A 9030-nucleotide genomic window follows, 5' to 3' on the forward strand; every position below is an offset into this window, starting at 1 on the left:
CTCTCTCTCGTGGAGATGTTGGACTCTTTCAATGTTGGGAGCTTGTGGTGGTGTTCTTAGCATGCTTGGTGAGTGGGTTAGACTGATTCCTCTTTCCTTTACCTCCTAAAGCGCTAGCCTCCTAGGAGGCCCCTCATTTCAGAGGAGACCTCATGGCTGGAAGCTGAGCTAGATAGAGAAGCCGCCTTGGCCTAGGCCTCTGAACTCCTATCTGGCTTGCCAGAGCAGTCCAATTCCCTTTCCTCTCTCTCTTCTTCTTAATTTCTTCCTTCTATTGTAATTAAAATCACTATAAAAATCCCAAACTGACTTGAATAATTTATTGGGATTTAATTAATCCCCGGCAACCATTAGTATAATATATTTAGTCAATAGCCCCTAAATTTTACCCTTAACAAAACTCAGCAAATCCAAAATGGACAAAACTTCTGCTCTTCTCAATTGTCCTCTTATTGCCAAGATGACTATCAGACTGCTGGTCCCCTGGATTCATCCCCTCATTGTTCTCCTCTATTCCACATTTGCATGTACCCCAGGTATCCAATCTAGGACCAAGTCTTGTTCTTTCTACCTTTCCCTTATCATGATTGCTGCCCTGATACAAGTTCTTCTCACCCTGTGCCTGGACTATGGCAGTAGTCTTCTGGCCAGTCTCCTACCTGGAGGTCCCTGTGGTTCATACTTCAATCAAGCCTGAACATGTCCCTCCTCTACTCTACAAACTCCAGTGACTCTATACCACCTCCAGGATCAAATATAAAGTCCATTGATTTGGTATCTAAATAGTCTTTCACCACCTGGGATCAGTATTCTCACAGCTTACTCCCCCTCCATATATGCTGCTCCTTCTTAATATTTATCACACATTTCATTCCCCCGCCTTGTGTCCTTTGGCTAGTTATTCCCCATGCTTTGAATTCTCCTCCTTATCTCCACTTTCTGGATTCTTCTTTCAACATTCATATCAAATCTTATCTGTGCAAGAAGCTGCTCCCAGTCTCTTCCATTACTTATGCCTTCCCTCTGAAATTACATTTTGTATATTGTGAATCTTAAATTTTCTCAGACTTTACCTCGGAACATTATCATAAGGTTAAGGTTATCCCCCATTTAAACAATGGAGGTACTTGATCAGGAATGTATTGGGAACTTTAAAATTACTCCACCCATATTTAGGCATACCTTAAGGGGAAGATAAAGTTGTAAAACTCCTTACTGAACAATGAAAAAGTACTTAACCCATACTTATAGTGAGGCAAAAGCCCTTAAGCTAGGTCTATTTTTAGATCTAATACAAAAGGGTGCTAAGTACCTATGAAGGTTAAATTAATCACTAAAAGGGCAAGCTTAGCAAAGAGATGTGAATTAAGAAGGTAATAACAAGATGTGAATTAAGAATGGTCAGTCTTTGGAAAATGTCTACTGTGATTGGTAGATGTGAAAATTTAGGGGAGGTGACATAGGAGAAAATTCTCTTTAAAAGGAGGTCAGGAACTGAGAGCTGGGGCTCTCGAGGCAGCTGAACTTAGTTGAGCTCAGGAGCTGAACTGGAGGGTCTCTCTGAACACTAGAGTTTTGCCTGGGACAAAATCTTGTGGTGAGTGATTAAGGACTGACTAGTCTCTCTTACAGCTCAGGCCTAGGCCAATGGCCTAGGTCCTTTCCTATTATTCCTCTCTCTCTCTCTCTTTCCCTTTCCTTAATTCCTTCATTTATATTAATTAAAATCTCCATAAAACCCAGCTGACTTGGGTATTTCATATTTGGGAATTTTTCCCATGGTGACCACTTATTTTGATTATAAAATCAAGATTCTAAAAATTATCTTTACAGTTTGGGCAATTCACAGTCTTGAAATCCATATTTTTGTGGTCACAGTTTATGGCAACCACTCTTTTGTCTGTAACAGTTTATGGCAACCACTCTTTTGTCTGTAACAATATCCATTGGGCTGTATACGTGTTCAAGGAAGATCATTATCTTTGGTTTTAGGGCTTTCCAAGCTACAATAATCAAATAGTCTTCTTTGCATTCCTAACCTTCAAATTAATATGAGGAGGTAGTGTGAATCTTAAAACTACTCAGACTGTGTTTTAGAAAGTTTGGTTAAGCTATTTCCTTATTGTAACAATGGAGATACTTGATCAGGAATGTATTGGGAACTTTTAAAATTACTCCACCCTACTCAGACAGTGCCTTAGGGGAAGATAAAGTTGTAAACTCCTGATTGAACAATGAATTCCCCAACTCATACCTTATAGTAAAGCTAGAACCTTAAGCTAGGTCTATTTTTAGTTCTAATACAAAAGGGTGTTAAGTACCTGTAAAAGTTAAATTAGTGGACTTCCGGTCAAGATGGCATCTTAGAGAAAGCTAAAGTTCAGATCTCCGGAAAACCCTTCCCAACCTATCTCAAACTATAAGCTCCTAAGGCGCCGAAATTCAAAACGATCAACAGCACAGATCCTGGGAACCCTCCTGGACCTGGACCTGGATCAAAAGGTACGGCCCCACTCAAATGCCAGAACCCAAGATCACTCGGACCTAAGGGGTAGGAGCGCAGAGTCCAAGGCTCCGGGAAGCCGCAGCCCGGCCCGGCTCAGAGAGCAGGGTCCTCAGAACAACAACCCTCAGGGCCTTCTATCCGAGTCCCAGTGAAAGTCACTGCCCTCGGAGCTCCCCTAGCAGAGAGCAGGGTCGAAACAACAGCAACCCTCAGGGCCTTCTATCCAAGTCCCAGTGAAAGTCACTGCCCTCGGAGCTCCCCTAGCAGAGAGCAGGGTCGAAACAACAGCAACCCTCAGGGCCTTCTATCCAAGTCCCAGTGAAAGTCACTGCCCTCGGAGCTCCCCCCAGCAGACAGCAGAGTCGAAAAAACAGCAACCCTCAGGGCAGGCAAGACAGCCTCATGGGCTGGATCCTGCTATCCAAGTCTCAGTGAAAGTCCCTGCCCTCGGAGCTCCAGGAAGCCGCAGCCCATCCCCCCGCAGGCCGACGAAACAGCCTCACGGCCAGCTATTCTGAAGGCAACTTCCGGAAAGCAACCCGACCCAGAGAGCCAGAGGAGAGTGTGGCTTCCTGGTCCGACCCTTCCATTCCAGTTCCAGTGAGGCATATTCAGTTTAACCCAGGGAAAGCTCATAGAGCCGACAATCTGCCTAGGACTAAAGCCTCTGAACACCAGACAGAGATAAGAAAAGCTAATCCTCCACATTCAGAGATGGCAAACTCCACAGAAGCACAGAAGCCCCAAAATCCCAAGAAAAATAAGAAGAAAGGGGTGACTTTGGACACATTCTATGGAGTCAGAATACAGGATACAGAGGAGATGGAAGACTATACAGAAGAAAGTGCTCCAAAACCTTTCAGGGGAAATGGAAACTCTCCACAAACCTATGAAGAATTTGAATCAGAAATGACCAAAAAGATGGAAGCCTTCTGGGAGGAACAGTTGGAAATAATGCAAAAGAAATTCATGCATCTACAAAACCGGTATGATGAAACTGAAAAGGAAAACCAGGCTTTAAAGGCCAGAATCAGGCAGCTGGAAGACAACGATCATGTAAAAAAGCAAGAATTAATAAAGCAAAGCCAAAACACCAAGAAATTAGAAGAGAACATAAAATATCTCACCAACAAGATGACAGATCTGGAGAATAGAGGGAGAAGAGATAATTTAAGAATAATTGGACTCCCAGAAAAGCCAGAAATAAACACCAAACTGGACATGGTGATACAAGATATAATCAAAGAAAATTGCCCAGAGATTCTAGAACAAGGGGGCAATACAGCCACTGACAGAGCTCACAGAACACCTTCTACACTAAACCCCCAAAAGACAACTCCCAGGAATGTAATTGCCAAATTCCAAAGCTATCAAACAAAAGAAAAAAATCCTACAGGAAGCCAGAAAAAGACAATTTAGATATAAAGGAATGCCAATCAGGGTCACACAAGACCTTGCAAGTTCTACTCTGAATGATCGTAAGGCATGGAACATGATCTTCAGAAAGGCAAGAGAGCTGGGTCTCCAACCAAGAATCAGCTACCCAGCAAAACTGACTATATACTTCCAAGGGAAAGTATGGGCATTCAACAAAATAGAAGACTTCCAACTTTTTGCAAAGAAAAGACCAGAGCTCTGTGGAAAGTTTGATACCAAAAATCAAAGAGCAAGGAATACCTGAAAAGGTAAATATAAAGGAAAGGGGAAAATATTATCTTTTTCTTTTATTCAAACTCTCTTCTATAAAGACTACATTTATATCAATCTATGTATATTAATATGTGGGAAAAATGTAATGTGTAAATAGGGGGAAAGAAAAACCAAATAGAATAATCTTTCTCACACAAAGATTCACACGGAAAGGGGAGAGGAAGAAAAGTCCTATAAGAAGGAGAAGAAGAGAGTTTTTACTTAAACCTTACTCTCAGGGAAATCAACTCGGAGAGGGAAGAACATCCAGATCCATTGGGATCTTGAATTCTATCTTACCTAACAAGGGTAGGGAGAAGGGAAAACCAAGGTGGGTAGGGGGAGAGGGAACATAAAAAAGGGAGGGAAGAAGAGGGGGTGGGGGAGGGAACAAAAAGGGAGGGACTAGAAAGAGAAATATATCAAGGGAGGGGAAAATGGGAACTGTTTTAAGTAAATCACTGGATTAAAAAGTTAGAGCTGAAGAAGAAAGGTTAGAATTAGGGAAGGATATCAAAATGCCAGAGAGTCCACAAGTGACAATCACAACTTTGAATGTGAATAGGATGAACTCACCCATAAAATGTAGACGATGTTGTCTTCAAGAAACATACATGAGGCAGGTAGACACCCAAAAGGTCAGAATTAAAGGATGGAGTAAGACCTTCTGGGTCTCAACTGACAGAAATAAGGCAGGAGTTGCAATCATGATATCTGATAAAGCCAAAGCAAAAATAGACTTGATTAAAAGGGATAGGGAAGGTAATTGTATTTTGTTAAAAGGGACTTTAGATAATGAGGAAATATCACTAATCAACATGTATGCACCAAATAATATAGCACCCAAATTTTTAATGGAGAAACTAGGAGAATTGAAGGAAGAAATAGACAGTAAAACCATATTAGTGGGACACTTAAACCAACCATTATCAAATTTAGATAAATCAAATCAAAAAATAAATAAGAAAGAGGTAAAAGAAGTGAATGGAATCTTAGAAAAATTAGAATTAATAGACATATGAAGAAAAATAAATAGGGACAAAAAAGGAATACACCTCCTTCTCAGCACATTCACAAAGATTGACCATACACTAGGTCACAGAAACATGGCATACAAATGCAGAAAAGCCAAAATAATAAATGCAACCTTTTCAGATCACAAGGCAATAAAAATAATGATCAGTAATGGTACATGGAAAACCAAATCAAAAACTAATTGGAAATTAAATAATATGATACTCCAAAATCATTTAGTTAGAGAAGAAATCATAGAAACAATTAATAATTTCATTGAGGAAAATGACAATGGCAAGACATCCTTTCAAACCTTTTGGGATACAGCCAAAGCAGTAATCAGAGGTAAATTCATATGCCTGAGTGCATATATTAACAAACTATGGAGAGCAGAGATCAATCAAATGGAAATGCAAATAAAAATACTTGAAAGCAATCAAATTAAAACCCCCAGCAGAAAACAAAACTAGAAATCCTAAAAATTAAGGGAGAAATTAATAAAATCAAAAGTGAGAGAACTATTGATTTAATAAATAAGACAAGAAGCTGGTACTTTGAAAAAACAAACAAAATAAGACAAAGTACTGGTCAATCTAATAAAAAAAAGGAAAGAAGAAAAGCAAATTAACAGCATCAAAGATGAAAAGGGGGACATCACCTCCAATGAAGAGGAAATTAAGGCAATCATTAAAAATTACTTTGCCCAATTATATGGCAATAAATACACCAATTTAGGTGATATGGATGAATATAAGCAAGAATATAAGCTGCCTAGACTAACAGAAGAAGAAATAGAATTCTTAAATAATCCCATATCAAAAAATGAAATCCAACAGGCCATCAAAGAACTCCCTAAGAAAAAATCCCCAGGGCCCAATGGATTCACAAGTGAATTCTATCAAGCATTCAGAGAACAGTTAATCCCAATACTATACAAACTATTTGACATAATAAGCAGAGAGGGAGTTCTACCAAACTCCTTTTATGACACAAACATGGTACTGATTCCAAAACCAGGCAGGTCAAAAACAGAGAAAGAAAACTATAGGCCAATCTCCCTAATGAATATTGATGCAAAAATCTTAAATAGGATACTAGCAAAAAGACTCCAGCAAGTGATCAGAAGGATCAATCACCATGATCAAGTAGGATTTATACCAGGGATGCAGGGCTGGTTCAATATTAGGAAAACCATCCACATAATTGACCACATCAACAAGCAAACCAACAAGAACCACATGATTATATCAATAGGTGGAGAAAAAGCCTTTGATACAAATACAACATCCATTCCTATTAGAAACACTAGAAAGCATAGGAATAGAAGGGTCATTCCTAACAATAATAAACAGTATATATCTAAAACCATCAGCTAATATCATCTGCAATGGGGATAAACTAGGTGTATTCCCAATAAGATCAGGAGTGAAACAAGGATGCCCATTATCACCTCTACTATTTGACATTGTACTAGAAACAGTAGCAGTAGCAATTAGAGAAGAAAAAGAAATTGAAGGCATCAAAATAGGCAAGGAGGAGACCAAGTTATCACTCTTTGCAGATGACATGATGGTCTACTTAAAGAATCCTAGAGATCCAACCAAAAAGCTAATTGAAATAATCAACAACTTTAGCAAAGTTGCAGGATACAAAATAAACCCCATAAGTCATCAGTATTTCTATATATCTCCAACACAGCTCAGCAGCAAGAACTAGAAAGAGAAATCCCATTCAAAATCACCTTAGACAAAATAAAATACCTAGGAATCTACCTCCCAAGACAAACACAGGAACTATATGAACACAACTACAAAACACTGTCCACACAACTAAAACTAGACTTGAGCAATTGGAAAAACATTAACTGCTCATGGATAGGACAAGCCAATATAATAAAAATGAACATCCTACCCAAACTTATCTATCTATTTAGTGCCATACCCATTGAACTCCCAAAATATTTCTTTACTGATTTAGAAAAAACCATAACAATCTGCAGGGATCTAGGAGAAAAAACACTATCCATAAGCAGAGGACAAACTGAGGGAATAAAAACACCGAGGAAAAGCAACAGCCTGACAATAGCAGTTGAGGGGACATGTCATAGGAGAGACTCTAAATGAACACTCTAATGCAAATATTAACAACATGGCAATGTGTTCGAATCAAGAACACATGTGATACCCAGTGGAATCACACGTTGGCTATGGAGGGGGGAAGAAAATGATTTTTGTTTCTAATGAATAATGCTTGGAAATGATCAAATAAAATATTATTTAAAAATAAAAGAAAGATTTTTGCATCTATATTCATTAGGGAGATTCGTCTATAGTTTTCTTTCTCTATTTTTGACCTACCTGGCTTTGGGATCAGTATCATGTTTGTGTCATAAAATGAATTTGGTAGAACTCCTTCTTGGCTTATTCTGTTAAATAGTTTGTTTAATATTGGTATTAGTTGTTCTATGAATGTTTGATAGAATTCATTTGTGAATCCATCTGGACTTGGGGATTTTTTCTTAGGGAGTTCTTTGATGGCTTGTTCAATTTCTTTTTCTGATATGGGGTTGTTAAGGTAATTTATTTCTTCCTCTTTTAGTCTAGGCAATTTATATTTTTGTAAATATTCATCCATATCACCTATATTGCCATATTTGTTGCCATTATGATTAGGCATAGTAGTTTTTAATGATTGCCTTAATTTCCTCTTCATTAGAGGTGATGTCTCCTTTTTCATCTTGGATATTGTCAATTTGGTTTATTTCTTTCCTTTTTTAATTAGACTGACTAGTACTTTTTCTATTTTATTTGTTTTTTCAAAGTACCAGCTTCTAGTCTTATTTATTAAATTAATAGTTCTTTTACTTTCAATTTTATTTATTTCTCCTTTGAGTTTTAGGATCTCTAATTTAGTCTTCATCTGAGGATTTTTAATTTGTTTGCTTTCTAATTTTTTAATTTGCATGCCCAATTCACTGACCTCTGCCCTTCTTAATTTGTTAATATATGAACTCAAGGATATAAATTTCCCCCTGAGTACTGCTTTGGCTGCATCCCATAGGTTTTGAAAGGATGTCTCGTCATTGTCATTTTCTTCAATGAAGTTATTAATTGTTTCTATGATTTGTTCTTTAACTAACTGGTTTTGGAGAATCGTATTGTTTAATTTCCAATTAATTTTTGATTTACCTCTCCATGTTCCCTTACTAATTATTATTTTCATTGCATTGTGATCTGAGAAAGTTGCATTTATTATTTCTGCTCTTTTGCACTTGTTTGCAATGTTTTTATGCCCTAATACATGATCAATTTTTGTGAATGTACCATGTGCTGCAGAAAAGAAGGTATATTCCTTTTTGTTCCTATTTATTTTTCTCCACATGTCTACTAACTCAAATTTTTCTAAGATTTCATTCACTTCTCTTACCTCTTTCTTATTTATTTTTTGGTTTGATTTATCTAGTTTGGATAGAGGAAGGTTCAGGTCTCCCAATAGCATAATTTTTCTATCTATTTCGTCCTTGAGTTCCTCTAGTTTTTCCTTTAGAAATTTGGATGCTATGCCATTTGGTGCATAAATGTTGAGTACAGATATTTCCTCACTGTCTATACTGCCTTTTATCTGGATGTAATTACCTTCCCTATCTCTTTTATCTAGATTTATTTTTACTTTGGCTTTGTCGGATATCATGATTGTGACTCCTGCCTTCTTTTTGTCAGTTGATTCCCAATAGATTTGGCTCCACCCTCTTACTTTCACCCTATGTGTATCTACCTTCCTCATGTGTGTTTCCTGTAGACAGCATATGGTAGGGTTTTGGA

This window comes from Monodelphis domestica, chromosome 1 (assembly GCF_027887165.1).
Source record: "Monodelphis domestica isolate mMonDom1 chromosome 1, mMonDom1.pri, whole genome shotgun sequence".
Classification (NCBI taxonomy): domain Eukaryota; kingdom Metazoa; phylum Chordata; class Mammalia; order Didelphimorphia; family Didelphidae; genus Monodelphis; species Monodelphis domestica.